Raw genomic sequence first — 15,360 nt, forward strand, 5'->3', positions numbered from 1 at the left:
AATCTTCAATGACGAGATATAGAAAGTTATGGGGGAAAAAAGGAGCTTAAAAGAATTTTCCAAACATGGCCGACTTGGGTCAAAATATGCCGATGTTTCTTACAGATATCAGAAAGGCAAGCGATAACACTCACTCAGGTAATTAAAGCCCCTAACACTTACATCGTTAAAAAAAATAAATATATAAGCCCCGAATTGAATAACTATTAAATTACGTCGTGCCAAATATGAATTTGAGAATATAAGGGTTTAGGGGAAAGGCCGAGGATAACATAGCTGATGGTTCTCTGACGAGTTTATCAGCTGAGGGACATTAACATTAACCTTTATTAGTAATGTGGACTGGTGGAGACAGTAGTAATAAAGCCTTTTAGCACCTCATTAACGCGATAATCAATAATATATGACAAAGTGAGTAATTAAAGCCATCAGCAGTCTAGAACCTTCTACGCCCCCTACCCCTAACCCCCTAGACGGAGACCCCCCCACCCACCCCTCCATCACCATATGGTCCCCCTCCCTGTTCGGTCGCCCCCCCCCCCCCAGGGAAAGCGGGTTCCCTCCTCCGTAAACGGTGACGTAACAGGGAGGTATATGCCCCAAGGGGGCCCCCTACATTTATATAGATAAACTGAAACATTTCAATGTTACGGCCCTTGAGCACACACGATGGTATATACGACCCTTGAGCACACACGACGGTATATACGGCCCTTGAGCACACACGACGGTATATACGGCCCTTGAGCACACACAACGGTATATACGACCCTTGAGCACACACGACGGTATATACGGCCCTTGAGCACACACGACGGTATATACGACCCTTGAGCACACACGACGGTATATACGGCCCTTGAGCACACACGACGGTATATACGACCCTTGAGCACACACAACGGTATATACGACCCTTGAGCACACACGACGGTATATACGGCCCTTGAGCACACACGACGGTATATACGACCCTTGAGCACACACAACGGTATATACGACCCTTGAGCACACACGACGGTATATATGACCCTTGAGCACACGACGGTATATACGACCCTTGAGCACACACGACGGTATATACGACCCTTGAGCACACACGACGGTATATACGGCCCTTGAACACACACGACGGTATATACGACCCTTGAACACACACGACGGTATATACGACCCTTGAACACACACGACGGTATATACGACCCTTGAACACGACGGTATATACGACCCTTGAGCACGACGGTATATACGACCCTTGAGCACACACGACGGTATATACGACCCTTGAGCACACACGACGGTATATACGACCCTTGAGCACACACGACGGTATATACGGCCCTTGAGCACACACGACGGTATATACGACCCTTGAGCACACACAACGGTATATACGACCCTTGAGCACACACGACGGTATATATGACCCTTGAGCACATGACGGTATATACGACCCTTGAGCACACACGACGGTATATACGACCCTTGAGCACACACGACGGTATATACGACCCTTGAACACACACGACGGTATATACGACCCTTGAACACACACGACGGTATATACGACCCTTGAACACACACGACGGTATATACGACCCTTGAACACGACGGTATATACGACCCTTGAGCACGACGGTATATACGACCCTTGAGCACACGACGGTATATACGACCCTTGAGCACACACGACGGTATATACGACCCTTGAACACGACGGTATATACGACCCTTGAGCACGACGGTATATACGACCCTTGAACACGACGGTATATACGACCCTTGAGCACGACGGTATGTATGACCCTTGAGCACACGACGGTATATACGACCCTTGAGCACACGACGGTATATACGACCCTTGAGCACACACGACGGTATATACGACCCTTGAGCACGACGGTATATACGACCCTTGAACACGACGGTATATACGACCCTTGAGCACGACGGTATGTATGACCCTTGAGCACACGACGGTATATACGACCCTTGAGCACACACGACGGTATATACGACCCTTGAGCACGACGGAACGACCACCCCTGACCTAGCAGATGATCATCGTTTGGCGATTCTCATGGAGAACCAGAAATGCACTGCATGGCAACTGTTGCCATAAATGCACAGCATGGCAACTGTTGCCATAAATACACTGCATGGCAACCACAGCCAGAAATGAACTGCATGGCAACCACAGCCAGAAATGCACTACATGGCAACCACAGCCAGAAATGCACAGCATGGCAACCACAGCCAGAAATGAACTGCATGGCAACCACAGCCAGAAATGCACTGCATGGCAACCATAGCCAGAAATGAACTGCATGGCAACCACAGCCAGAAATGCACTGCATGGCAACCATAGCCAGAAATGCACTGCATGGCAACCACAGCCAGAAATGAACTGCATGGCAACCACAGCCAGAAATGCACTGCATGGCAACCACAGCCAGAAATGCACAGCATGGCAACCACAGCCAGAAATGAACTGCATGGCAACCACAGCCAGAAATGCACTACATGGCAACCACAGCCAGAAATGCACAGCATGGCAACCACAGCCAGAAATGCACTGCGTGACAACCACATCCAGAAATGCACTACATGGCAACCACAGCCAGAAATGAACTGCATGGCAACCACAGCCAGAAATGCACTGCATGGCAACCACAGCCAGAAATGCACAGCATGGCAACCATAGCCAGAAATGAACTGCGTGACAACCACAGCCAGAAATGAACTGCATGGCAACCACAGCCAGAAATGAACTGCATGGCAACCACAGCCAGAAATGCACAGCATGGCAACCACAGCCAGAAATGAACTGCGTGACAACCACAGCCAGAAATGAACTGCATGGCAACCACAGCCAGAAATGCACTGCATGGCAACCACAGCCAGAAATGCACAGCATGGCAACCACAGCCAGAAATGAACTGCATGGCAACCACAGCCAGAAATGCACTACATGGCAACCACAGCCAGAAATGCACAGCATGGCAACCACAGCCAGAAATGCACTGCGTGACAACCACATCCAGAAATGCACTACATGGCAACCACAGCCAGAAATGCACTGCATGGCAACCACAGCCAGAAATGCACTACATGGCAACCACATCCAGAAATGCACTGCATGGCAACCACAGCCAGAAATGCACAGCATGGCAACCACAGCCAGAAATGAACTGCATGGCAACCACAGCCAGAAATGCACTACATGGCAACCACAGCCAGAAATGCACAGCATGGCAACCACAGCCAGAAATGCACTGCGTGACAACCACATCCAGAAATGCACTACATGGCAACCACAGCCAGAAATGCACTGCATGGCAACCACAGCCAGAAATGCACTACATGGCAACCACATCCAGAAATGCACTACATGGCAACCACAGCCAGAAATGCACTGCATGGCAACCACAGCCAGAGATGAACTGCATGGCAACAAACTCCACCTATTCATTGCATGGCAACATGACCAGCATCATACTGCATGGCAACCAGAATCATCAGACTACCCAGTTTTGTTCAGTTGGTAACCCTGCCAACAGGGCGCCCCTGTCCAGTTGGTAACCCTGAAAAGTTGCCATAGGTTGGCAACCCTGCTTATGGGGGCAACCCTGTTCAGTTGGCAACCCTGCTTATGGGGGCAACCCTGCTTGTGGGGATAACTCTGTTCAGTTGGCAACCCTGCTTATGGGGGCAACCCTGTTTAGTTGGCAACCCTGCTTATGGGGGCAACCCTGTTTAGTTGGCAACCCTGCTTATGGGGGCAACCCTGTTTAGTTGGCAACCCTGCTTATGGGGGCAACCCTGTTTAGTTGGCAACCCTGCTTATGGGGGCAACCCTGTTTAGTTGGCAACCCTGCTCATAGGGGGTATACCAGATCAGTTGGCAACCCTGCTTATGGGGGCAACCCTGTTTAGTTGGCAACCCTGCTCATGGGGGTATACGTGAACCGTTGGCAACCCTGCTTATGGGGGCAACCCTGTTTAGTTGGCAACCCTGGTCATAGGGGGTATACCAGATCAGTTGGCAACCCTGCTTATGGGGGCAACCCTGTTTAGTTGGCAACCCTGCTCATAGGGGGTATACCAGATCAGTTGGCAACCCTGCTTATGGGGGCAACCCTGTTTAGTTGGCAACCCTGCTCATAGGGGGTATACCAGATCAGTTGGCAACCCTGCTTATGGGGGCAACCCTGTTTAGTTGGCAACCCTGCTCATAGGGGGTATACCAGATCAGTTGGCAACCCTGCTTATGGGGGCAACCCTGTTTAGTTGGCAACCCTGCTCATAGGGGGTATACCAGATCAGTTGGCAACCCTGCTTATGGGGGCAACCCTGTTTAGTTGGCAACCCTGCTTATGGGGGCAACCCTGTTTAGTTGGCAACCCTGCTTATGGGGGCAACCCTGTTTAGTTGGCAACCCTGCTTATGGGGGCAACCCTGCTCATAGGGGGTATACCAGATCAGTTGGCAACCCTGCTTATGGGGGCAACCCTGCTTATGGGGGCAACCCTGCTTGTGGGGGCAACTCTGTTCAGTTGGCAACCCTGCTTATGGGGGCAACCCTGTTTAGTTGGCAACCCTGCTTATGGGGGCAACCCTGTTTAGTTGGCAACCCTGCTTATGGGGGCAACCCTGTTTAGTTGGCAACCCTGCTCATAGGGGGTATACCAGATCAGTTGGCAACCCTGCTTATGGGGGCAACCCTGTTTAGTTGGCAACCCTGCCCAGCCATCAATTGGTCCAGGAGTTGGCGGTGGTGGAGGGAGGGAGAGGAGGGAGGGAGGGAAGGAGGGAGGGAGGGAGGGAGGGAGGAGGGGAGGAGGGGGAGGAGGGGGAGGAGGGAGAGGAGGGAAGGAGGAGGAGAGGAGGGAGGGGAGGTGGTGGAGAGAGAGAAATCTGGAGCAATAGAGTCTTAACCACCGGTCAGGGTTGTGGTTTTAAAGGGGAGGGAAGGGGAGGGGAAGGGGAAGGGAAGGGGAGAGTAAGGGGAGGGAGGGAGTGAAGGGGAGGGAGGGAGTGGCTCGTAGCGATGGCGTCGAGGATCAGCTCAACAGAAGAGAAAAAACCAAACTGGCCAGCGATGGTTGGCTGAGGGAGGGAGGGAGTGAGGGATATATCGGGGGTGGGTGGGTGGAGGTCGCTTATCAACATACCACCACAATGATCTCAGCACAAACCATTCATGTCCATACCGCTGAGCCAGACTACCTCAGTGAGGGGGGCGGGCGTGTATCCTGTCACCTGGGTTATATATACATACCCTTACACGGCATATATATATACATATATATATATATATATATATATATATATATATATATATATATATATATATATATATATATATATGTATATATATATATATATATATATATATATATATATATATATATATATATATATATATATATATATATATTCCTATGAGTCCACGGGGGAAAAGGAAACACGATAAGTTCCCAAGTGCACTTTCGTGTCATAATCACATCATCAGGGGGAGACACAAGAGAGAAATAAATCAGTTGATATACATCGAAGAGACGAAGCTACGACGCCATTTGGTAAACATGTGATTGTCCAAAATATATATATATATATATATATATATATATATATATATATATATACACTGTCCAGCAGTACACTCCCTAGACACACCCGGGCGTGTGCAGACAGAGGGGCAACCACACCCCACGCCAGCCTAAGCCACCAGGTACACACCCATTTAGACGACCACAGCCCCGAAGAGGAATGATGAACAGCTGGGTTGACTGTGGGCCAACTGCCGCGTCCAGGAATCGAACCCTTGCAGGGGGTTGAAGGTCATCATGTCCCATTTGTGAGTTCGATTGGGTGACTGACTGACTCTTCCCTCATGATGGGTAGCTCCACCATCATCACCCCAGATAAGGGGTGTACGGGGGGTTTATCTGGGGGGGTAGAGATCACCCCCAGAGCTATCTATCGTGCGCCTTCATTTGGGTGATTATGGGGAAGAGGAGGAGGAGAAATGGGGTTGTGGGGAGTTTGTTTTGTGAGGATGATGGGGGAGATGGGTGGGTGTCCTTGATGAACTCAGTGGGAGATGGGAGACGGTGCGCTACCTGGGGAGGGAGTCTCTGGGGAGAGAGACGGGAGTCTCTGGGGAGAGAGACGGATGACGGGAGACCTGCTCATCTAGGGCGAGGTCGTCTGTGAGGAAGGGGGAAGGAAGGGGAGGGAAGGGGAAGGAAGGACTGTATCCCCAGATCTGTCGTAGATGTAGATGGAGATGTAGTGAAGCCGAGGGCTCCTCCACACCCATCACTATAGATGGAAATGGGGGAAGACACTAGTTTTATAGTATTATAGCATTTACCATTTCTATATCTCCAGCTAGCCAGGTATTCCACATTTCCAGGTTATCCACACAAGTGAGGCAAGGGCGTCCCTGTGTGGTCTTCGACCTGCAGAGGGGCCCGACGAAGACCATAGCAACTGAGGAGGTCTGTCTATTGGTCTGTTAGGTGATGATGATGGTCCGTCCCCTCCCCACCTCAGACGTGGGCCTGGGTATGGTCCACACGATGGTCCATGTTGGAATCCATAGTTACCCTTCGTGTATGGGGATCGTCGCAACCTGTCGCGGTCTGTCGCAGCCTGTCGCGGTCTGTCGTAGTCTGTCGCGGTCTGTCGCAGCCCGTCGCGGCCTGTCGCGGTCTGTCGCAGCCCGTCGTAGCCTGTCGCAGCCCGTCGTAGCCTGTCGCAGCCCGTCGCAGTCTGTCGCAGCCCGTCGCAGTCTGTCGCAGCCAGTCGCAGTCTGTCGCAGCCCGTCGCAGTCTGTCGCAGCCCGTCGTAGCCTGTCGCAGCCCGTCGCAGTCTGTCGCAGCCAGTCGCAGTCTGTCGCAGCCAGTCGCAGTCTGTCGCAGCCAGTCGCAGTCTGTCGCAGCCAGTCGCAGTCTGTCGCAGCCAGTCGCAGTCTGTCGCAGCCCGTCGCAGTCTGTCGCAGCCAGTCGCAGTCTGTCGCAGCCAGTCGCAGTCTGTCGCAGCCAGTCGCAGTCTGTCGCAGCCAGTCGCAGTCTGTCGCAGCCAGTCGCAGTCTGTCGCAGCCAGTCGCAGTCTGTCGCAGCCCGTCGTAGTCTGTCGCAGCCCGTCGCAGTCTGTCGCAGCCAGTCGCAGTCTGTCGCAGCCCGTCGCAGTCTGTCGCAGCCCGTCGCAGTCTGTCGCAGCCAGTCGCAGTCTGTCGCAGCCAGTCGCAGTCTGTCGCAGCCAGTCGCAGTCTGTCGCAGCCCGTCGCAGTCTGTCGCAGCCCGTCGTAGCCTGTCGCAGCCCGTCGCAGTCTGTCGCAGCCAGTCGCAGTCTGTCGCAGCCCGTCGCAGTCTGTCGCAGCCAGTCGCAGTCTGTCGCAGCCCGTCGTAGCCTGTCGCAGCCCGTCGTAGCCTGTCGCAGCCCGTCGCAGTCTGTCGCAGCCAGTCGCAGTCTGTCGCAGCCCGTCGTAGCCTGTCGCAGCCCGTCGCAGTCTGTCGCAGCCCGTCGCAGTCTGTCGCAGCCCGTCGTAGCCTGTCGCAGCCCGTCGCAGTCTGTCGCAGCCCGTCGCAGTCTGTCGCAGCCCGTCGCAGTCTGTCGCAGCCAGTCGCAGTCTGTCGCAGCCAGTCGCAGTCTGTCGCAGCCCGTCGTAGCCTGTCGCAGCCCGTCGCAGTCTGTCGCAGCCAGTCGCAGTCTGTCGCAGCCCGTCGTAGCCTGTCGCAGCCCGTCGTAGCCTGTCGCAGCCCGTCGCAGTCTGTCGCAGCCCGTCGCAGTCTGTCGCAGCCCGTCGTAGCCTGTCGCAGCCCGTCGCAGTCTGTCGCAGCCCGTCGCAGTCTGTCGCAGCCCGTCGCAGTCTGTCGCAGCCCGTCGTAGCCTGTCGCAGCCCGTCGCAGTCTGTCGCAGCCCGTCGTAGCCTGTCGCAGCCCGTCGCAGTCTGTCGCAGCCAGTCGCAGTCTGTCGCAGCCCGTCGTAGCCTGTCGCAGCCCGTCGCAGTCTGTCGCAGCCCGTCGTAGCCTGTCGCAGCCCGTCGCAGTCTGTCGCAGCCCGTCGTAGCCTGTCGCAGCCCGTCGCAGTCTGTCGCAGCCCGTCGCAGTCTGTCGCAGCCCGTCGCAGTCTGTCGCAGCCAGTCGCAGTCTGTCGCAGCCAGTCGCAGTCTGTCGCAGCCAGTCGCAGTCTGTCGCAGCCCGTCGTAGCCTGTCGCAGCCCGTCGCAGTCTGTCGCAGCCCGTCGCAGTCTGTCGCAGCCCGTCGTAGCCTGTCGCAGCCCGTCGTAGCCTGTCGCAGCCCGTCGCAGTCTGTCGCAGCCCGTCGCAGTCTGTCGCAGCCAGTCGCAGTCTGTCGCAGCCCGTCGTAGCCTGTCGCAGCCCGTCGCAGTCTGTCGCAGCCAGTCGCAGTCTGTCGCAGCCCGTCGCAGTCTGTCGCAGCCCGTCGCAGTCTGTCGCAGCCCGTCGTAGCCTGTCGCAGCCCGTCGCAGTCTGTCGCAGCCAGTCGCAGTCTGTCGCAGCCCGTCGCAGTCTGTCGCAGCCAGTCGCAGTCTGTCGCAGCCAGTCGCAGTCTGTCGCAGCCCGTCGTAGCCTGTCGCAGCCCGTCGCAGTCTGTCGCAGCCCGTCGCAGTCTGTCGCAGCCAGTCGCAGTCTGTCGCAGCCCGTCGTAGCCTGTCGCAGCCCGTCGCAGTCTGTCGCAGCCCGTCGCAGTCTGTCGCAGCCAGTCGCAGTCTGTCGCAGCCCGTCGCAGTCTGTCGCAGCCAGTCGCAGTCTGTCGCAGCCCGTCGTAGCCTGTCGCAGCCCGTCGTAGCCTGTCGCAGCCCGTCGCAGTCTGTCGCAGCCCGTCGTAGCCTGTCGCAGCCCGTCGTAGCCTGTCGCAGCCCGTCGCAGTCTGTCGCAGCCCGTCGTAGCCTGTCGCAGCCCGTCGTAGCCTGTCGCAGCCCGTCGTAGCCTGTCGCAGCCCGTCGCAGTCTGTCGCAGCCCGTCGCAGTCTGTCGCAGCCCGTCGCAGTCTGTCGCAGCCAGTCGCAGTCTGTCGCAGCCCGTCGTAGCCTGTCGCAGCCCGTCGCAGTCTGTCGCAGCCCGTCGCAGTCTGTCGCAGCCCGTCGCAGTCTGTCGCAGCCCGTCGCAGTCTGTCGCAGCCCGTCGCAGTCTGTCGCAGCCCGTCGCAGTCTGTCGCAGCCCGTCGCAGTCTGTCGCAGCCCGTCGCAGTCTGTCGCAGCCAGTCGCAGTCTGTCGCAGCCCGTCGCAGTCTGTCGCAGCCCGTCGTAGCCTGTCGCAGCCCGTCGCAGTCTGTCGCAGCCAGTCGCAGTCTGTCGCAGCCCGTCGCAGTCTGTCGCAGCCAGTCGCAGTCTGTCGCAGCCAGTCGCAGTCTGTCGCAGCCCGTCGCAGTCTGTCGCAGCCAGTCGCAGTCTGTCGCAGCCAGTCGCAGTCTGTCGCAGCCAGTCGCAGTCTGTCGCAGCCCGTCGTAGCCTGTCGCAGCCCGTCGCAGTCTGTCGCAGCCAGTCGCAGTCTGTCGCAGCCAGTCGCAGTCTGTCGCAGCCAGTCGCAGTCTGTCGCAGCCAGTCGCAGTCTGTCGCAGCCCGTCGCAGTCTGTCGCAGCCAGTCGCAGTCTGTCGCAGCCAGTCGCAGTCTGTCGCAGCCCGTCGCAGTCTGTCGCAGCCCGTCGTAGCCTGTCGCAGCCCGTCGCAGTCTGTCGCAGCCAGTCGCAGTCTGTCGCAGCCAGTCGCAGTCTGTCGCAGCCCGTCGTAGCCTGTCGCAGCCCGTCGCAGTCTGTCGCAGCCAGTCGCAGTCTGTCGCAGCCAGTCGCAGTCTGTCGCAGCCAGTCGCAGTCTGTCGCAGCCAGTCGCAGTCTGTCGCAGCCAGTCGCAGTCTGTCGCAGCCAGTCGCAGTCTGTCGCAGCCAGTCGCAGTCTGTCGCAGCCAGTCGCAGTCTGTCGCAGCCAGTCGCAGTCTGTCGCAGCCAGTCGCAGTCTGTCGCAGCCAGTCGCAGTCTGTCGCAGCCCGTCGGGTGGCCACTCATGGAGTATTTCTACCGCATTATGGCAATTGGTAGGACACTTAAAAACGTGATGACCATTTACAAGGTATCTTAACCCGTGCGGGGCCACTTAGCGGGAATTTTAACACTTGCGGGGCCACTCAAGAGGCGTTATAAGGCCATCGGGCCGCTCACAGAGCATTTCCTGAGTGTTAGGGGCCACATAGACCAAGTTTTTTGAAAGTATGAGCCACTCATACGGTGGCCTCTCACTGCATTCCCGACACGTGCGGGCCACTCATAGGGTATTTCAAACACGTGCGGGCCACTCACAGGGCATATTTAGGTACCACGTGGTGGCCACAGTTCAGTTTCAGGTCACGCGTGGTGCAGGGTATTTTAAACGACCGAGGGGTACTTACAGCGCATGTGCGCCATGAGGGTCATTCAGAGGGCATTTTTTTGGCGTTTAAAGGTCATTTTCAGGGTAATTTCAACGCAGGATGACTCAAATGCGTTATTTTTCCTTGTGAAGACAACGCATCAGGCATTATCAACCCATGATGGCCACTCACAGCGCATTATCACCTTTGATGGCCACTCACAGGGCATTAGCACCTATGATGGCCACTCACAGGGCATTATTAACCCATGGGGGTCACCGCGCATTATGAATCCATAATGGCCACTCACAGAGCATCATCAATCCATAATGGCCACTCACGGAGCATTATCAACCCATATTGGCCACTCATCGCTCATTATCAACCCATGATGGCCACTCACAGCGCATCTTAGGATGATGGCCCACACGCGGGAAATCATGAACACACATGATCGTCACTCATGGCGCCTTTTACAACCCACTGGGAGCCACTCATGGGGCATTTCTTGCTCTAGGGGGCCACTCATGGGGCATTTTTTGCCCTAGGGAGCCACTCATGGAACATTTTTTGCCCTAGGGAACCACTCATGAGGCATTTTTTGCCATAGGGGACCACTCATGGGGCATTTTTTGCCCTAGGGAGCCACTCATGGGGCATTTTTTGCCCTAGAGGGCCACTCATGGGGCATTTTTTGCCCTAATATGATGACCCATTTTGATAACAGTGGCCTCTGCCGGTCGATGTCCACACTAGTCGTTGTATGCTGACTAGGGTGGGCACTAGGGCGGGAGGGGGAGAGGGGGGCTAGGTTAGGTACTGTGGGGCTGGGGGCTAGGGCTGGGGGCTAGGGCTGGGGGCTAGGTTAGGCACTAGGGGGTTGGGGGCTACTGTTGTTGTTGTTGTTGTTGCTCTTTGAAAGGAGTCAAACACGCCATCATATTGATTGGGCTACGCTTCCGCCATGTTAGGTTGGCCCCAGTTGTTTTGGGGGTGAGTTGTTCTGCTGTTTATGTGGCGTTTCTCTCTCTCTCCCCGCCCTCTCTCTCTCTCTCTCCCCAGTATTACCACACTTGCTCCCCGCCCGCCCTCTCTCTCCCCACACATAACATCTGGGCGGGAGAGAACTGGTTATAAATAGGGTTACGTCAGCAGCCAGCTGGCTGGGCCACTCCAGTTGGCGCCATGGCAGTTCCCCCTTCCACACTCGATGACATTCGAGTATGAAATTAATAACTGGAAAAAAAAATATATATAAATTAATACCGTGAGAAAGATAGAGGAAGAGAAAGAGATAAAGCAATGACATAGACGAAAAGAGAGAAAAATAAAATAGAGACGTGGAGACGAGTTCGTGATTTGACATTTAAATCCCCGGACGTTAAAGGCGACCATGAAAAAATGATTTCGCGTATACGCCGTTTCGACATTGTCATAAATTCCAGTTTAAATAAAAATCTCCAAAAATGTTGCGGATCCAACCCTAACCCTTTTGCCATATTTACAATAATTATGTCAATTAAATTACAACTTTGTTGTGCGAGAATATGGAAGGCAGAGCTGAAAGGAAATCAAATAAGATATTCCGGAGTGGCAACTGGGCATGAAGGGCGACACACACACACACACACAAATCCAAGATGGCGGAAAGTTTACCAACCTAATCTTTTTATGTTGGGGTTATACAGTACACATTACTGCTGGAGTCTCTCAGATTGTTATCCCGCATATTATCATATAAAATGTAATTAGCTAACCTAATGAGTTTTGCTCATTAATCTAATTTCGCGCTTTTCTTAAATTAGGCTTGTGTTAAAAGATAATGTAGAGCGATTCCCGTGTTTACTTTTCGCTCATAAATCAGGACGATAAAAAACAGTTCAATGATTAGATCAATTCTTTTTTATAGAAATCTTTTATGTAATACCGGAAGATACGAGATGTTATGTGGGTTCAAAATATCATTAGAGAGGACCAGTCAGTCTGGCGATGTATAGCGGCCCTAACCCATACTAGGTGCTGTGTGGGGGGGGGGGGTGCAGAACTTTCTGGTATTGATCATTTGGAACGTCCATCCCAGAGCGGTGGACATGGTTATTATACCTAATTTCTTTTTTTTTTTAGGTTATTTACTGGGTTGAATTGGACAGTTCTGAAAATGGGCGAATGGAAATTGGGGATAGTTAAATACTTGGGGGTGAAATGACGTTTATTTTTTACCTGTTTTTAACCCTGTTACGGCTTGACCTTTTGCCTATAAAGTTGCGCAGGTCCGGAGTGAGAGAAAAAGTGTGTTCAGTACGAGAAAAAGATCAAGAGCATTGAATAGAAAAGGAGAGGGATTGTCGTATGAAAGGTGTACGGTGGAGTGATGAGCGTCGTAATGAAAGAAGAATGAGGGTCAGATGATGAAAGAGAAGAGATCAGAAAGAAATTAGGTGACAGGATAGCAACATCATGAGAAATACCACTTGTTTACACAGGACGACAGAAAGGGTGATGGGTATGTCGCTTCATTGGAACGGCCAAAGACGAAGGTGTTGTGAGGGGAAAATTCCTTTTTTTCTTTTTTTTTTCATGAGGACTTGTGAGGTGAGGGCTGTTATGAGGAAGTATGAGGAGGAAAGCTGTTTGTTAAACGCTTTTTTTCCTTTTTTTTTTTTTTTTTTTTTACAAAAGAAGGAACAGAGAAGGGGGCCAAGTGAGGATATTCCCTCAAAGGCCCAGTCCTCTGTTCTTAACGCTACCTCGCTATCGTGGGAAATGGCGAATAGTATGAAAGAATATATATATATATATATATATATATATATATATATATATATATATATATATATATATATATATATATATATAACAAGTTATGAGGTAAATTGTACCATGTGGTATACATACATATATATATATATATATATATATATATATATATATATATATATATATATATATATATATATATATACATAACAGGTTATGAGGTAAATTGTACCATGTGGTGTTATGAGGGAAACCGTAATAAGTTGAGGAAAACATATAATCAAAAGGGTCAGGTTATTAGACAACTGTAATAGATAAACTCGTAAGTAAAGCATAGGGTTGGTTAGCCTAGCATTATCTTAATTATTGCCTCAACTCAAAGTAAAACTCATAAAATCACTCATATAACCACCCCCCCAAAAAATGGCAAGGTTTTTAAACAATTATATACATTAACGTTAAACCTAAACCATCTTATGATCACAAGTGGCTAACTATAAACCTCCCCCTAACACACAAAATCCTAACTTTTAATTGTTAAGTTTTCCTTAAATAACTTTAAAAAAAAGAAAGAAATGGTTTAAGGGGAATAGACTGTGATCAAATCAACGACTTGACTGATTAAAGGAAGGATATCAGACGAGACAGCCATGGCCCTCCCCACTGTTATCAACGTAAGATAAGATAAGGTTGAGTTAGGCACCACGTATGTACTCATTTGCCCAGTTGCTCCCTGCGTTGTATGTACAGTGTTTGATACGTTATATGTATAGTGTATGATACCATTCGTTATAGCGTCCACAACTTAGGTTCATAAAGTAATTCTGTACGACAAAATCAACTTATGTATGATACCCTAACTTGACAAAATCAACTTATGTATGATAGCCTAACTTGACAAAATCTACTTATGATAACCTAACTTGACAAAATCTAGTTCTGTATAATAGCCTAACTTGACCAAAAATCTACTCTAGTATGATATCCTAACTTGACCAAAAATCTACTTTAGTATGATAGCCTAACTTGACAAAATCTACTTCAGTATGATAGCCTAACTTGACCAAAAATCTACTTTAGTATGATAGCCTAACTTGACCAAAAATCTAATCAAGTATAATACCCTAACTTGACCAAAAATCTACTTTAGTATGATAGCCTAACTTGACCAAAAATCTACTCAAGTATGATAGCCTAACTTGACAAAATCTACTTTAGTATGATAGCCTAACTTGACAAAATCTACTTAAGTATGATAGCCTAACTTGACAAAATCTACTTATGATAGCCTAACTTGACAAAATCTACTTAAGTATGATAGTCTAACTAGACAAAATCTACTTCTGTATGATAACCTAACTTGACCAAAAATCTACTTTAGTATGATACCCTAACTTGACAAAAAATCTAATTATGATAACCTAACTTGACAAAATCTACTTAAGTATTGTAGCCTAATTTGACAAAATCTACTACAGGATTCTGTAAATGGTTACTACGTCACTTACAGGATTCTGTAAATGGTTACTACGTCACTTACAGGAGTATTGTAGCCTAATTTGACAAAATCTACTACAGGATTCTGTAAATGGTTACTACGTCACTTACAGGATTCTGTAAATGGTTACTACGTCACTTACAGGATTCTGTAAATGGTTACTACGTCACTTACAGGATTCTGTAAATGGTTACTACGTCACTTACAGGATTCTGTGATTGGGTCACGAACCACATAATTTCAGGCCGTTGTAACGAGTGTCGCAGTGTTTGCGTCCTGAATCTCCTCCCCCTTTAACCCCAAACCTTTTGATAACAATCGTTAAGGCCAATTAGCCATCGCGTCATGAATACATAATGAGAAATACAGGCAGTTGGTACAGTGTATTGCCAGCATGTATCCAACCTAATTAAGTGTCGTTGGTCTATCTACTTTAACCATTGCACTGGGGGGAAGACTGTGATAAAATCATAATAATTTGCATTATACTCGTATCCCCACAACATCCATTATGTTATGAGAGTAAAACTCAATTCAAATAGCAAGAAATAACATTCTATTAACGATAATAGTCGTAATATCCCTATTAATCCATCAGTTCGCATAACTACCTCGTAAACGACCATGGTCATTAGCGTAGAACAACCATATTCAAAGTTATTTTTGGCGGGATTTTTTTCCCTAATGATGGCGGTGGGCATTTGCCACAAGGGCGAATCACAGTGAAAAATAAAC

This window comes from Panulirus ornatus, chromosome 40 (assembly GCF_036320965.1).
Source record: "Panulirus ornatus isolate Po-2019 chromosome 40, ASM3632096v1, whole genome shotgun sequence".
Lineage (NCBI taxonomy): Eukaryota > Metazoa > Arthropoda > Malacostraca > Decapoda > Palinuridae > Panulirus > Panulirus ornatus.